We start from the raw sequence: 17594 nt of genomic DNA, 5'->3' as shown, positions 1-17594 counted from the left end.
ACGGCTCGAGCTGCATCCAAGCACGATTCCCCACCATCATTTGTCACTTTTAGTTTGAAATATTTGAAGTGTGGCAAAATGATAAGTGGTGCTCGTAGGTACTGTAGACTCAGTCCTTCTGAGAGACAGGGTGAGACACACAAGGCATTTTAAAAGAGGGAGAACAACAACAAGGCAATAACAGAGAGGTAATAGGTTATTACTGAAAAAGGATCCATAGCCAGAGACAGTATTATGCATAGAGACAGTGCACTCTGTGGCTAATCAACACACCTTTGTGTGCAAAGAGAAAACAGCAATCGTACTTTCAGGTTTACGTAACGGCAGAACTTTTGTTGTTTTCCACAACGCACACAAGTTGGGGGAAGTATCAACCGTCTCTGCCAGCAATCATTGTATAAATACATTTGAAATACTGTAATTTGATAGCAGGATATTCTCAGATAAATAACTGTCAGCTGCTTACTGTGGACTGCATCAAGGCATGACTGTTGAAAGGTGATACAGTTTCTCTATGGCAGGGGTTCCCAAATTTGTCAGACCAAGTACCACTACTGTATGTACCGAACTAAATTGAATGGGGGCCACTTCCACATGCCTTTTTTTCAGATAAAATGACATTTGTTGATTTAACCGTGTAATAGTATCAGAAAGGCTAAATAACAACATAAGGCTACTGGTTCAATAGGAACACACACGCACGCACGCACACACACACACACACACACACACACACACACACACACACACACACACACACACACACACACACACACACACACACACACACACACACACACACACCTGCCAACATTAGAATATTAGGACTCCTTTGAAAATGTTCTTTCCCCTTGCAAAAATTTTGTCTAAATTTGGAGCGTTATTTAGCCACCTTCCTGACAAGCTAGCATGACATGGTTGGTACCAATCGGTGCCAGGTCTTATAGTTTCATATAATACCAGAAACTTCACTCTGACTTTAAAACGTTAGGGTTGTGCTACAACCCGGGTTTTACGAGTGAGAACGAGAGCTCTCACATATTGCCATATCGCTGCCAGAGCAGTGTCACTGGATGAACACTCATTTTATTGCTGGGTGTCGCGCCTTTCTCATGCATACATGTACCATGCCACCTACTGGTGGATCGTTGGTTTTATAAAAAAGGTCATTTTTGGAGTAAAATGAGTGTTCATCCAGTGGCGCTGCTCTGGCAGCGATATGGCAATATGTGAGAGCTTGAGTTCGAAATGAAGTAAAACTGAGCCCGCTACAGCAAGAAAATTAAACAGAAATTAGTTTTTCAAAATTGTGATATTTCCCAGATATTGCGATAATTTCCGAAAATCTGCCCACGACTACTCCTCAGGGTTAATGTGTATATGTAAAAAATAAAAAATGCAATGCCCTGGCGGACCACCAGTGGTCCACGGACCACAGTTTGGGAACCAATGCTCTATGGGATTACCATAAACCAGACTTGCATGTCGTAACCTTACTGATTCGTGATGCCGCATGCATACAAACATTGGTTAATGGCCAAATATTTTTCTGTTTATAAGTTCCTATTATGTAAAGGAAATGATGGCGTCCGTCCAAGTGAACTGACTTTGCATCAGCTGTTGCCACAGATTGTTAATTGTGAACATCCCCCACCTCTGACACCACACTTGCATTCTGCTTGCTTAGGATTTGATCTCCCTACTTTCCCACTAAATAAAGACACTAAAAGGTGAGTGGATTACACAAAGTGCATCACAAGATGGAAAGAGATTGAATTAGGAAAGGAGGGGAGTCAAGTTCAAAACATGATAGCAAATAGAAATTTGTTTAAAGAGAAGGAGAAAGAGCTTGACCCAATCACTGCGTTTACTCTGAGAACCTGGTTTATAGTGGTCAGAAAATACAATCTGGGGAGGGAGGTCAAACTACTGAGCTGGTTGACTCATAATCCCAAATTCAAACCCGGGACCCTTGACATCAGTTTTGTACAATGGGCAAACGAGGGCATTACGGCAATAATCACAATAATAGATAAAAAAGAAATTAAAGGTTTTCGGGACTTGAAGAACGAATTTGACCTGGAGAAGCAAGATTTGTTTAGGTACTTGCAGGTCAGAGACTTCTTCAATAAGGAAATAAAACCAGACCTTCCGGATGAGATAAGCGGAGTGATTGGGGCTCTGGGTAATGCCTATAAGAATAACACAAGCAGAGTGATATCGGTGCTGTATCAGGGCTTGATGATGAGTAGAGGAACCTCCACGCTGTATGTTAGAGATAGATGGATAAAGGAATGTAAATTAGAAATAACTGAAGATGATTGGTATAATATATGTTGTGTACAGCAAACGACCACCAGCTCCAGGATGTGGAGAGAGTTTTGCTGGAAAAATATCATGAGGTTTTTTATCACTCCCAAGACAAAAAGTAAATTTTCTGAAGCACCTCATATGTGTTGGAGTCTTTGTGGGGAGAAAAATGTAGATCACGCTCATGTTTTCTGGGAATGTAAGAAAATTAGGAAATATTGGGAAGAATTAGGGGTGGAATTGAAAGCAATATTGGGATACGGGGTACCTAACACGTGTGAGGTGCTTTATTTAGGTAACTTAACCAATGAAAATGTACAGCGGGAGGATCAGTATTTGGTTAAAGTTTTGCTAGCAGCAACCAAGAAGGCAATCACAAGGAAATGGTATAAGGAAGAACCACCCACCCAGAATCATTGGATGGAAATAGTAGAGGAGATTTTCGAAATGGAAAGACTTACACACATCCTGAGAATTCAAAAGACACAATTCGAAATAAAATGGGACAAATGGACAACTTACAAGGAAACCCCTCCTCACAGAGACACCACCCTAACCCCTGAAAGAAGACCTGAAGAAGTTGACATACTCAACGCTCGTTTTTTTTGTTTGTTTGTTTGTTTATTGTTTGTTTTGTATGTGACTATACGTATGTGCATAAAACAATAAAAATTTAAGTAAAAAAAAAAAGAAAAGAAAAGGTGAGTGGATCACTCACAGTTAATAATACCAGTCCATTGTACATAGTGTACGAGGCCGAACATGCAGTTCAGTACAGGTTGCAAGGTCAGAGGCAACATTGACGTATGAGCCTGATGACTTCACATTATTAGCCCATTAGCTGAGAAGGGTATTAGGCTGAAGTTTCAAAGGTTTATCTGAGTTAGAGGTTAATGAGGAGGAATGAAAGAAAGGTATTACATGCGATGGCTGCTTTGATGCTCTATGTGGAATTCCCAAATGATTCTATATAGAAGCATTAATAGTTCTACAGAACCGTAAATTGCGGTTACACAGTAATTTCATGTTCAATAGTTATTGATCAGTTCTTGGATAGCTCTTAAAGTCCCCATGAAATGAACTCCCACTACTTTTACTTCCTCTTGCTGACCTGATGCTGTATCAGTGCTGTTGTAGAATGTCATTTGTATCCATAACAACATTCTTCATCCGCATTGAGCAGAGCACCTCAAGCCAATATGAGATGGTGAGCAAAATAATAAGCGAAGCCAAGGAGTCAGGAAGTTGTCTCATAAGAATGTATTAGCCATACATATCCCTGTAAACAACATTACAGGGAGACTGCTTCATCTCAAGGGCAGTTTAGAGTCCAGCGATTTATCATAGCCCGACGGGCATCGCTGAACGTGACGTCCATTCCAGTGTCGCTCGACACTGATTTTGGACGCTATCGCTCGTAAAAAGTATAAACACCTAGGAGATAGGAGAACACATCGCAGAGGCGCAGAGCAGGATGTGTTGTGATATTTTCACATGGATTAATGTTGGACGGACAGACAGAGAAGCTGCCGGTCAAGGTATAACGTTACCATTTTGATTGCAACATTACAAAACTGTCTATCTGCTTGCTAACATGCTGTATGATTATCCATGCTAACGATGTGGTAGCTGTTACTTACCGTCTGTGTTGAGAATGTCCGCTTTCCAGGCATTTGCCTTTTTAACAGCATCTTTATAATCTGCCCGGTCATTAGCCCAAAGGCTCGGGAACCGTGTCATTGTGTTTATTAAGTTTTCAACAAATATGCGATCTTCTTCCATTGTTAATTCAACTAGCTAGCTAACTAGTGGCTTCAGAAACTGCGGTAGGAGAAAAACAAATTATGGTTGTCATGACAACGAAGCTAACGATGGGGTCAAAGTTGAATCCAGATGAAGTCTTGACGATGGTCGCAACTTTCATCACAATGATGGGATATCACCCGTCGCTGGAAGTATAAACATTTGTCTTATCACCGACGACGGAATGTGATCATGGTCGGTCGCAATGACCATAAATCGCTGGACTCTAAACTGCCCTTTAGGTATACATGAATACAGTAAAGATATCACATGTGCACACAGCTCTTACAGTGAGGAGAGAGGGGAGGGGTGACTTGGAGCACAAGCCACACAACATGTTTTGTCTAAGGTCGCTGCAGAGAGAGGCTGAGCAAGGACAGAGAGCGTCAGCCACGTGTGACATGACCCTGTTACTGTGGGCAGAGGGTGACATCTGCTTTAACCTATGTGTGTGCATTTATGATTAATAACTAATACCAATAACTATTTATATCTGTTGTAGCTTATTGATTATGTCATACCTGGAAGTAGCTCTGGCTTAGCTCTGGCTTGTATGGCTTGTCTGGCTTGGCCTCTGTGTTGAAACACGCCATCTCTCAGTCGAATTGCGGGGCCGCCCATTCCGGACCACTGGCTCTCCCCCTCGCAGGTCCCTACGAGCAAATCCAATCGGTTGTGATGTTGGGCTGGGTCCCAACATGCAGAGAGGTGACCCTTGAAACGGTCCACAGACACACAGACTGCACTTTTATCCAAAGCGCTTTACAATCAGTAGGTACATTCACCCATTCATACACCGATGGCGGCAGGCTACCACGCAGGGTGCTGGCACAACAATTTGGGGTTCAGTATCTTGCCCAAGGACACCTCGACATGCACACTGGAGGAGGCGGGAATCGAACCACCGACCTCTTTTATCCAAAGTGATTAGTGAACGACCCGCTCTACCTCCTGAGCTACAGCCGTGTGTGTGTGTGTGTGTGTGTGTGTGTGTGTGTGTGTGTGTGTGTGTGTGTGTGTGTGTGTGTGTGTGTGTGTGTGTGTGTGTGTGTGTGTGTGTGTGTGTGTGTGTGTGTGTGTGTGTGTGTGTGTGTGTGTGTGTGTGTGTGTGTGTGTGTGTGTGTGAGAGAGAGAGAGAGAGACATCACTGATCAGTCTTGTCACAATGCCTCCTTATGTGTGTGTGTGCGCCCTTATGACATAATTTTTTACATCATCACTGATGACATCACATCATTAGCTAATTAGCCTAATTCCAAAATCCGGCTCCATCAGGTCACCCGCACAGGTGCCCTTTACACACCCTGAAGGTTTCAGCCCGATCGCATGTAAAACGGCATAGCTGTAGCCGAACACAACTTGAAACAAACAGACAAACAAAGTCCACATACATGTATAATAGATAGTTGCATAGTGTACCTTTAAGCAATTTTTCTTCACAGTTTTCATGCCTACACATCCTCCATTCCTCATAAAATGTGGGTTTATCATTTATATACCTGCCACATTCATAACTGTCAGTAATGTGTGATTTATCGATAAAGAATACACTCCTACATCCGCCTTTACCTGGCCTTGGTGACCTTCCTCCTCAGGTTTTGGCACGTTGGATGTAGCGCAGACTGGGTGAGCATACTGAGTGAGCTGTGTTTTATCATGCCAGAGAGACTGCAGAGGAGAGGAGAGGCCATTGATCTGTGAAGTGTCAAACAGTGTCAAACCTCTGCTCTGCTCGCTGTACGTGTTCACCACAAGGTTGGCTATTAATGGGAGCTTTTGATAGCCCTAACACTTTGAACGCTGATTTTAAAAATGGAACCTTTCACTCATTGTGATACAGTAAACAATTTGCTCTGCATCATTTGTGTGCTCCATCAGGCTTTGTTAAATACAGTAAGGCATGCTCCATCACATTTCATCATAAAAATATGCATGCTAACAAGCATAAAATGTATTGAAAGAACATACAGCCACAGAAAGCAAATATGCATACACGGACGTGTGTGTGTGTGTGTGTGTGTGTGTGTGTGTGTGTGTGTGTGTGTGCATGTAAGTGCCTATGCATAGGCAATATCTATAATGTAGCAAGGCCAGCCTGTAGTTACTTCCATGTGGGTGTGATGAACGTGAGTGTGACTCACCACACTGCAAAAAGTGTCCATCCTAACAAGTTTGAGTATTGTGTATCATTTTCATTTCATTTACAAGATAGAAAATGTCTGGCAAAACAAGTGAGAATGAGTGTAAGGATTATGTTTCCAGAAGATCCTCCAAACAATTGGAATAGCATTGACAATTATCTCATTCTCACTTGTCCCCCCCCCCCCCCAACCCTAAATAAATAAATACTGCACATGTGCAATTGCAGGACACAATATTTAGGGTCTGATTTCTCAATCATTTTGAGTTTACCATGATACCAGAAGTTAAATAAGTAGCCTATATTCCACTCTGTAAAAAAAGTATAAACAGTATTCTAGTCTTTAAGAGAGTATATTATGATATAGAATGTCAGATTTGTTGGCAACATTGATTTAAAATTAAAATAGGAACTAGTGATTAATAAATTGATGTATTTATTTTATAATATTAAAATTAAGTAGTTACCTAATGCATAATAACTGGTAGAATTGGAGCGGAGACATTGACATGGAGTGCTGATTAAAAGAGTGACTAGTGATATAATATATATATATATATATATATATATATATATATATATATATATATATATATATATATATATATATATATATATATATATATATACATTATATATATATATATAGGGATGAGAGGAAAGGAGAGTCGCATATCATATTATTAACATATTACAGCATGTGTTGACATGGCTGGGCTAGATAACATGGCGTAGCTAACTAGCAGTGTACTGTAGCTGCTCTCGCCCGAGACGAAACTGAATGAACAGGCCAGTAACGTGGTGTTAATTGGACCTGTTCTTGTTGAGATTAGGGATGAGACGATTACCGGTTGAATGATAAACCGTGATCAAATTCCTGACGGTTAGTAGTACCGTTTAAAATTTCTATTATTAAAACTGTGTTAGCGTGAATACAGCGCTTTGTAAATACTGTCCATCATCAACAGTCTCCCAGACGCAGGCGTGCAGCCTTGGTGAAATGGGGGATTCAGTGAGTGTATCAACACTTTTTGGTTCTGAGTTTTCAATATAAAATTGGTGAAATTATTTCAGTGGCTGTATCAGTACTTCTTGAACATTTTCAGTACACATTTTAACAATACCGTGATAATGACAACTGTGATAATTGGTCACTACTATATAATCGTGATATGGAATTTTCATAGCGTTTCATCTCTAGTTGAGATATGCTGTAGAGACAGTGCGTGCATGTTGTAATGGTAGACTCAAATTGGCATTGACATCAACTCCCTAAGGCACCCAGTGATTATGGTCCATCCAGTATGCATCCTTTCATCCATCTATCCCTCCATCCTTCCCAACAGTGAGCAACACATGAGCTGCACACATGCCTATTTTCCATCTCGTCCTCCCTCCCTCCCTCCCTCATGCGTTTCCTTCAGATACCGTATCACCAGGGCCAGCCCATTTGAGCATCCCTCACTTATATCCCTCCATCGCCAGCTAAGCTGAGCGGGGCGTGGAGATGCTATCACGCTCCAGGCAATCTGAGATACAGTCATATGTCACAAATAGGTGTCAACCCTTATTACAGTGAGGCGGTTGAAGGCGAGTGAAAACTCACTTATCAGAAAGGACATAGCTGAGACATCTCCCCCCCCCCCCCCTCTCTCTTGCTCCATTTGCCTGGCCTGCGCTGGATATCACCTTTTTTTCCCTTCACAGGTCAGCGCTATTTGACCAATAACACCAATGTAATACCTCTCCCCTCTGCTCTGCAGCACTATGCCAGTTGATTTAATGGACCTGTAAACTGCCAGCATAGTTTATTCAATGTTTTCTAAAGGAGGGGAAGGAGGCCCGCAGGTATGCGAAGGACATACATGGCCTCATCTCTACTTTCTTACGGTAGCCTTGACTATTATCCTGTTATTTGTTGGAAATTGATATGATTTATTGCTTGGTGTTAGTTTTGGCCTAGTTTAGGAAAGTTGGATTTGGAAAAGTTTCCATATCTCTTCCCCTTCTCTTCCCATTTATTGCATTTTCCATCGCCGCTAGCTGTTCACTGTTAAGACTGTGTTTCTACAACTAAGTTTTAGGGTGATTTCTTTGTACAAGTCACTGTTCTGTTGAAACAATATAGTTAATGCAGTGGCTGCAGAGATTCCGGTTTCTTGCCGAAATAACAATTCATGTTTTTGCTTCTCGTTCGCTTAATAGTAACAGCTGTAGAGAGAGTCATCTCAATAGTTGTTTCAGAGGTTTTACAGAAAAGGTTGGTCTCTACAAATGCCAATTGTTCAATTGCAACCGTAAAAAGGTATTAAAAATTCTATAATTGCCAAGATATTACATTTGGCAATGGTAGTAGAACTGTGTTTTATTAACTGCATATTCTCTGCTTCTAATTTGACCTTTTAAGGAGGGATATGTTGAGCTATTATTTATATAGATTTGTTTCCTATGTATGATGAAGCAACGTGAATCGACAGGGTCACTGAAGGGGCAAATAATCTCTATTCTTGCTAATCAACGAACTCTCGTCCAATGTGAAACAATGTGACATTATTTGAGGGAATGAAATCCTTATCTTATTCTCTGCACTTGAAATCACTCCATTTTTAGACATAAACATACTGGAGCTCAGCAAAGGACAGCAGAGATCACATACAGTACATGGTTTATGGTATGTTGACTCTGCCAATACATGCAGCCTTAAAGTGATTAAAGTGTGATCACAAACGCTGTATTTGTAGGTAAGGACTAATGATATTCAGGCCATGTCCACACGGAGACGGAAGCGATCTTTTTTTTTTCCGTTTCAGAAAAGTTTTTCATAAACACGGAATCGTTTCAAGAAATGTGTGTATCCACATGAAACCACTGAATACCACTGAAACCGCTGTAGAATATTTGCCAGGCCGGTAAGTGGCACTGTAACGCTGCCACAAAGTACACCAAAAACAGAGAATAAGACAATCTCGTCAATAATGGCATTCAACCACTAGGGGCGCACAGTCTATAATGTGTATCTCACTGTAGTCTCGGCTCCCAGACGTTTGGGGAAGACTGAGGGCTGAGTCTAATCTCACTGTAGCGAGCAGCTTAAACCCTTGGCTTTGCGGGGAGGTTTGCCATGTCGATGAATAAAATGATTAAACCTATACAGGCAAATGCAGCTGTTCAGCAGGGCTGATGGTCTCCCTGTAGCCTACAATATAGAACGTTAACTATCGGTAACGTTCCTGATATCATCCACTTCCATGATCTTTAGACATGTTACAAACACATCCCAGCGTATTGGCCACTCCTGCACATCACAGCACAGGCTAAATGATGCAACATAAATATACATTATATAAACTCATGGCATAAATGTGTTTTTATTGAAAAAGTCGCGTCAAGTAAGCTAAAGTCTTGTTGGAGTGGACACCTCAGACATCACAGAGCGGACATCACAGACATCACAGTGCAACCGTGTGTTCCTCAAACCTCTCACTTCCCTATTCACGTTGTATTTGCGAGGGCTATATATAGGGCAAGCCGAGTATGTCGGTTACACTCAGGGTTTACATTTCATTTCATTTCATTTTGTCCAATATTAAAATATTCCAGAATTGCATGTTGTATTAAAAAATAAATATAATTTCTATCTAACACGTTAAGCCTGATTTTGTTTGTGTTATTGTAAAAATGACGCCGCTAAGCCTTCTGGGAAATATCCGATGAAGGGAGGGGAGGGGTGGATGGGAAGAGTCAGCTGTGGAGCCCTGAGCATGTTGTACACGCTGTTCTCCGTGTCCTCCACTTGTTGCTGACGGTGGTAATACAGGAGCATTATATTTTGCTGCAAGAACCCTAACAGGCTCAGTAGCTGCTGTAGCACGAACGCTAGTGCCATGATTGTTATTGTTGCTTCAATTTCAATTTGTTTATTTGTTCGATAGGGGACAGGTGTACATTAATGAACATTTAAAAAAAAATGTAAATGCACGACAATTGCAGTCACAGGACTGATTTGTACCCTAGTTACATATGAACTATTTGTAATTACACATGAACACCAAATGTAATTACACAGTAATTACCAATAGTTCTAAATTACGTTCATATGTAGTTACATTGTAACAGACCTGTAAAATGGAGTGAGTCTGTTCAACTGTAGTTCATATGTAGTTACATTGTAACAGACCTGTAAAATGGAGTGAGTCTGTTCAACTGTAGTTCATATGTAGTTACATTGTAACAGACCTGTAAAGTGGAGTGAGTCCGTTCAACTGTAGTTCATATGTAGTTACATGGTACCAGACCTGTAAAGTGGAGTGAGACTGTTCAACTGTAGTTCATATGTAGTTACATGGTACCGGACCTGTAAAGTGGAGTGAGTCTGTTCAACTGTAGGTCATATGTAGTTACATGGTACCGGACCTGTAAAGAAGCTCCCGGCTGGGACAGAGATTGCTAAAACCCAGTGGTGGATTCGAACCACTGAACTTCTGATTGCAAAGCAGGCGGCTTTAACCACTCAGCCATGAGGGCTTTCCAACTTTCTCAGTGGAGTTTGGGAGGATAACTGTATGTCAGTCAGATAGTTGTCACTTCCTAGCTTTGTTATTATAAACAGAGACTTGGGGGAAAATGTTGATACTTTGTTAGTTGTAGCTTGAAAGACAAGCAATGTTGATTAATGTGAATGCAAATCCAAATTTCATGGTGGAGTTTAAGAGGATAACTGTATGTCAGTCAGATGTAGTTGCTGTCACTTCATAGCTTTGTTTTTATACACAGAGACTTGGGGGAAAATATTGATACTTTATTTATGATTTTGTCCAGAATTCCCATACAAAAATTCTAATAAAAGTATTGTAGATATAGAGGTAACAGTGAAACTATAATCAAAATAGCCATTCTTCTACATTCTAATTGTTAGCTCATTTCCCCATCAATTTCCCAATTTCTAAATTTGTTGGGGAACCAGTCGAAGCCCCTCAAAGACCCCTTTGGTCACCAGACCCCCGGATTATCTCTCCCCAAAGTCTATACCCCCCCCCCCCCAAGTCTAAGGAGGGGAACTCCCCCCTATTTGCTAAATAAATTGTATGCACTGTGCTCTAGAAACATTTAGTTATATTTAAAGATTTTAAATAAAAAAATACATTCTAATAATTTTCTGAATTGTGGTGTAAATAGTCCCATGAGCCATTTACAGCTCATGGGGGGGGGGGGGGGGGGGCTGGTACAGTCACACTGCAGAAATGCATTCACATTAGTCAATATTGCCTGTCTTTCAAGCTACAACTAACAAAGTATCAACATTTTCCCCCAAGTCTATGCTTATAATAACAAAGCTAGGAAGTGACAACTACATCTGACTGGCATACAGTTATCCCAAACTAAGAACTAAGAAAGTTGGAAAGCCCTCGTGGCTGAGTGGTTAAAGCCGCCTGCTTTGCAATCTGAAGTTCAGTGGTTCGAATCCACCACTGGCTTTTAGCAATCTCCGTCCCAGGCCAGAGCTTCTTTACAGGTCCGGTGCCATGTAACTACATATGAACTACAGTTAAATAGACTCACTCCACTTTACAGGTCTGGTACCATGTAACTACATATGAACTACAGTTGAATAGACTCACTCCACTTTACAGGTCTGTTACCATGTAACTACATATGAACTACAGTTGAACAGACTCACTCCATTTTATAGGTCCGTTACAATGTAACTACATATGAACTACAGTTGAACAGACTCACTCCATTTTACAGGTCTGTTACAATGTAACTACATATGAACATCATTTATAACTATTGGTAATTACTGTGTAATTACATTTGGTGTTCATGTGTAATTACAAATAGTTCATATGTAACTAGGGTACCTGTAAAATAAAGGGTTACCAAACATATTTAAAATGTAAACACAAAACAAAGTGCAAGTATGCAGAGAGGTAGTCCTAATAGAGGTAAAAAGTAGCATAGTGCAACAAAACATTAAAATATAAACACAATGCAAAGTGAGAAACTGAGTTAGAGCTCTACATGGCTCTACATGGCTATAATGAAAAGTGCTGAGTACAAAATATACAGGAATTACAGTCTGATACTAAAACCTGAGTTTGGGATCAACATACAGCTAAAAAGTGAGATCTACATAGAGGACTCACTCAGACAAGATGTAAGAAAAAATAAAGAATAAAAAAACAGATACAACACATATAGTATAAACATACTGTTCTATGCCCTAGTGATGTGTGCATAGTTGAGTGGACTTCAGCCATCTCTTCACTTGACCCTTAAACATGCCAAGTGTTGGGCATTCCCTAATGGCCGATGGGATTGTGTTCCAGAGTTTTCCACCCTTGCTGGCGGAGAGAGGTGGGGCTATGGCATCATCGGTTCAGGAAAGATAGGTTTGGGTTGTAAACACGGAAATGCAAGGGTGGCGTCTTCAAATTTATTCACTCTGGGACCCGGTTTCAAAAATTAGCGTATACTCCCAGAACGTATACTCCCAGAAAGAGATTCCATCTGGACCAGCGTTTCTCAACTGGTGGGTCGCGACCCAAAGGTGGGTCGCGGGGCCGTTTTGATTGGGTCGCGGACATTGGCCAAAAAAAAAAAAAAAAAAAAATCCCCATATTTCATGAGTTAAATTCAGATTATTGAAACTGGATTAGCCTGACCAGTTTTACTTGTTTAACAAGCTGAAGCATATGCTCTGCCTGTGATTCAAGAGAAGTCTGCTTTTTCATTTCATATTTAATTTTAGTTCAATTCAGATGATTGAAACTGGATTAGCATGGCCCCAGTTTAATTAAAAGTTATGACCAGTTTAACTAAAAAGCATATAGCCTGCCTGTGATTCCTTTTTATGTCATATTAGTTAAATTCAGACTATTGAAACTGGATTAGCATGACCAGGTTAACTTGTTTTATTATTATTATTATTATTATTATTATTATTATTATTATTATTATTATTATTATTATTATTATTATTATTATTATTAACTTGTTTAAAAACATATAGGCATGTAATTCAAGATAAATCTGCCTTTTATTTCATATTTCATACAGTTCAAAAAAGACTTTCTGAGCATGACCAGTTTGACTTGTTTAAATTTAAAAACATATAGGCCTATAATTCAAGTCTGCCTTATTTCAATTGGTTTTTAGCCCTAGTTGCACTTCTGTTGCACTTTTTTGTTCATTTGAGGTTTATAACAGTGCATGAAGGCATTGTTTATTAAATGAATGCGCTATTTTTTGTGCAATAAATTTGAGTGGTTTAAAAAAAATCTGAAATTTGGGTCGCAACTTCATGACAAGGAAAATTGTGGGTCCTGAGGCTACACCAGTTGAGAACCACTGATCTGGACGAAACGTCTATATGACAAAATACTTTAGCGGATACACCTAAACTCGTAGCCGTTGTTATAGTTTTTCACGCAATAATAAGTCAGTACACAATGTATCCATATTCAGGGGTGTTGTTCCTTCCTTAATGTGGCATCAGGTATGGTAAACGTGTGTGTGTGTGTGTGTGTGTGTGACGTGTACACGCGTACAGTGTTTGTATGCAAGCACCAGTCTTTAAATATGTAAATTAATTCCTTATGCATTTTGTTGAAGGTGACATCATTCTCACACTGCAACTTCATCATTGCTTAGTATAATAGGCAATTTACAGGTCACAGCTTATGATGGTTATTATGTTGAAACAGATCAATTAACAGATTTTAATTATTCTCCTGGGTGCACATATTGATGCTGTTATTGATACTTTGTTGCAGTTGCATTGGACTGCATTGTGTCAATGATAGCATAATAACAATGTAACTGTCAATTGGTTACTATTCACATAGTTTGTAGAATTATTGGTACCACTTTCTGTGATTTGACTTATCCCCCCCCAAAAAAGCTTTCCATATGAAATGGAATCATGCCATTTGTTTGCTGCTCTGCCACATATTTCAGTGCATTTAATTGTCTCTGTGTACTGTAAATGTCTAAGGAAGCACACAAGGAGCTGTGATTGACCATCTCTCTATAAACAAAAGACAACCCGGGGAGCTCCTGCAGTCAGGCCTATTTCTTACTTTTATTACTCTCATATTTCCTTGATGCCGAGCACAAATCACTTCCTAATACCTTTCTCTCCCTATTCACCCATTCCCTCTTTCTCTCACTGATTCACGCAAACCATCACCTTCTGCCCATTTCATCTTCTCAACAATTCTGTGATTTTATAGCCCTCCTCTCCTCCTTCACCATCTGTCCATTTTCTCCCCTGCGTGGTGGAGTGGTGGCTTCGTCTGGAGAGATGGGAAATCACCTAGCGAGGATGAGTCAGCCATCAATCTTCCTCTCCTCTGCCATTCGCTCCTGCTCTCCCTCAATATCTCTGCCTCTGTCTTTTCTCTATCTCTGCCTGTCTCTCTCTCTCTCTCTCTCTCTCTCTCTCATCCCATCTTCAGTCAAGGCCGGACATGTGTGATGGCCCTCCTTTCGCCTCCATGCCATCCAGCTGGACCAATATAACCGTCCTCTCAGCCCTCTCCTTATTACTCCTCCATCGAGATAGAGCCTTCAAGCCACTGTATTTCTCTTGCACTATTGCATGTCCTTCAGTGGCCATCTTTATTGAATGGAATCCGGATGGGAGATGGCTTAGCTAAAGCCACAGTGAAAATCCTCAACTAATGGTTTCATGTTTGGGGGGGGGGGGGGGGGGGGGGGGGGGGGGTAGTGCGTGGCTATCCTAGCTTAGCTGGCCCGTAAAGTCACCCAAACCCACACTCAGCCAAGGTTTTCCACTAAGTCTTGGCGCCACTAAACTTAAACCGCACGCCAATCGTCAATTAACACCAAGTTGCTTTTGGAAAACCAGGCCAAGATCCATGAAGATAAGGTCGTGGATAAGGGTTAAACCTTGTTAAACAGTTAGGGGTCTCAGAAAAGGGGATCAGGTTATGCCCCCCATTCATTGGCTAATGCTCATGTACAGTGTCTGGGGATCACAGAGAGCTGTCAGCCTAAATTAATGAGGCAATTAAGGGCTCAGGTGGAATTAGCGGTAGACACCTTTAGTGCCCTTATGCAGGCGGGATGTAAAGCTATAACCAGAGGAAAGACACTAGAATACCATGCATGTTCTACGCAACCATCAAGCAATAGGAATCCATCGTAGGCAATATTAAACTGGTGTTTTCTTGGCTTCGATTGGCATGCGACTTGACACTGGTGCCACATGCAGCTATACATAATAACAGGGACATTATTTTGACAGACAAATCGCAACAGTTTGTTTTCCACTTATTATGGTGATAAGGGATCGGGAGCACATTAGGGAATTTAGGCACCTCTTTTAGGCAGGTGAATGTGATTGTGGCAGTCGACTCTGGAATAATTGTAGCTATCGTACTTGCAGACAAAAGAAAACAAGTGAAATAGTGACAACAAATGACAAATGTATGATCAAAACAAAATCTGCACTGATGGTTCAAAACTTCAGGACCGCATAGCACATGGTTGTATACGCCAATTAGCACAATCTACCATCTTAATTGTCTCTGCAGTTAACAATCCCTAACCTCTCCCTTTTGCCACTGTGACATCCTCTGATCCTCACCTACCAGACACACCAGCAGACAACAACAATCATGTCAGAGGGGACAAAACGTTATCAAACAGGGATCTGTGTTCTGAAGTGTAATAAGAGTTGAAGTGTAATAAGAGTCTGTCTGGGGGTCCTTGACCTGAAAAAAGTTGTGGAAGCCCAGGCTTGTGACCAACGCAGATATGTTTACAACAAAGTGCGGCGCAGAGAAGAGAAGAAGAGTGAGTCCACATTAGTGATTCAATCAGAGACGCGGGTGGGTTTTTAACCTGTCGTTTTTCTAATTCAAAACACGGCGGGGAGCCCCAAGTCGTTTTCTCAGGCAAACACGTTAAAGCCTTATTACATTCACAGTGATCAATTTCTGTCCATAGGGCAGAGGTAATTAGGTTCCCTGCTCGCACTGTCTCTTCCAGTGTCAATGATATGCCTTCAGAGAGAGCGCACTATAGAGACGGTAAAATGAGTGATTATTGAGAACGCAGCCTGTGGCAGCAACAATCACAACCCATGCATGCAGACATTCATGCGTGCGTCCACAGAGACAAAACACACACTCAATGATAACAGCAACGCCATCTCCCATAACTATCAATATATATATATATATATATATATATATATATATATACACACACACACACACACACACACACACACATACATAATACACATGTATATATACATCGCTTGATATTTCTCTCTCTCTCTCTCTCTCTATATATATATATATATATATATATATATATATATATATATACATACATACATAGACACATATATATGTACTGTATATATACAGTACATCACTTTATATATACTGTATATCTATCTCTCTCTATCTATATATCTATCTATCCATATGTGCATCTCTCTCTCTCTATATATATATATATATACTGTATTATATATACATTTGGCAATGTGGGCAGTGTCTCTCTCTTCTCTGTTTCCATTTTTGTGCCAGCTATGTGTGACAGCTATGCCGTTTTACGTGCAATTGGTCATGTCATCAGTGATGATGTCATCAGTGATGTCATCAGTCTGAGCCTCACGAGAGAGACTGAGGGAGAGGGAACGAGAGAGACTGAGGGAGAGGGAACGAGAGAGACTGAGGGAGAGGGAGAGCGAGAGGGGGAGATACTGAGAGAGAGAGAGAGGGGGAGAGAGACTGAGGGAGAGAGAGAGGGAGACATTGCGCTTTAAACAGGTAAAATCACATTGAGACTCATTTACAAGTGCGACCTGTTCGGACAGCAGCAATCAGTTAGAGGGCAACAAGACAACAACAATACAGACTCAGATACAAATAAATAAAATAGAATCACTACATAGCAGCAGGTACAAAAATTACAGTTTCAATAAACAATGAGACATTCACTCAAATAATTAAAGTATAAAGTGCTAAAGGAGATAAAGTGCTAAAACAGGAGACGGTCAGCTTTCTGAGCAGGAGCAAAGCATAGACGCGCTCTCCAAATTATTCAATATAAGTTTAAAACTCGCTAGGGGGATCAGGCTGGACAGCTTCAGACTAAGCTAGCGTGTTCCAGGCAGAGGGGGCCGCGTAGGAGAAAACGCCTTTTTGCCTTTCTCAGTACGGACCGAGGGGATGGAGTAGGTGATGAAGTCCTGTGTACGCACTACGCAGGCTATAGCTGGACTGTTTGCGAGATAGATAGTTAGATAAGTAATGAGGCAGCAGGCCTAGGATGGATTTGTAAATGAAAATGTACCAGT

This window comes from Poromitra crassiceps, assembly GCF_964638095.1.
Source record: "Poromitra crassiceps genome assembly, chromosome: 2".
NCBI classification, from domain to species: domain Eukaryota; kingdom Metazoa; phylum Chordata; class Actinopteri; order Beryciformes; family Melamphaidae; genus Poromitra; species Poromitra crassiceps.
This window is presented reverse-complemented; position numbering follows the sequence as displayed.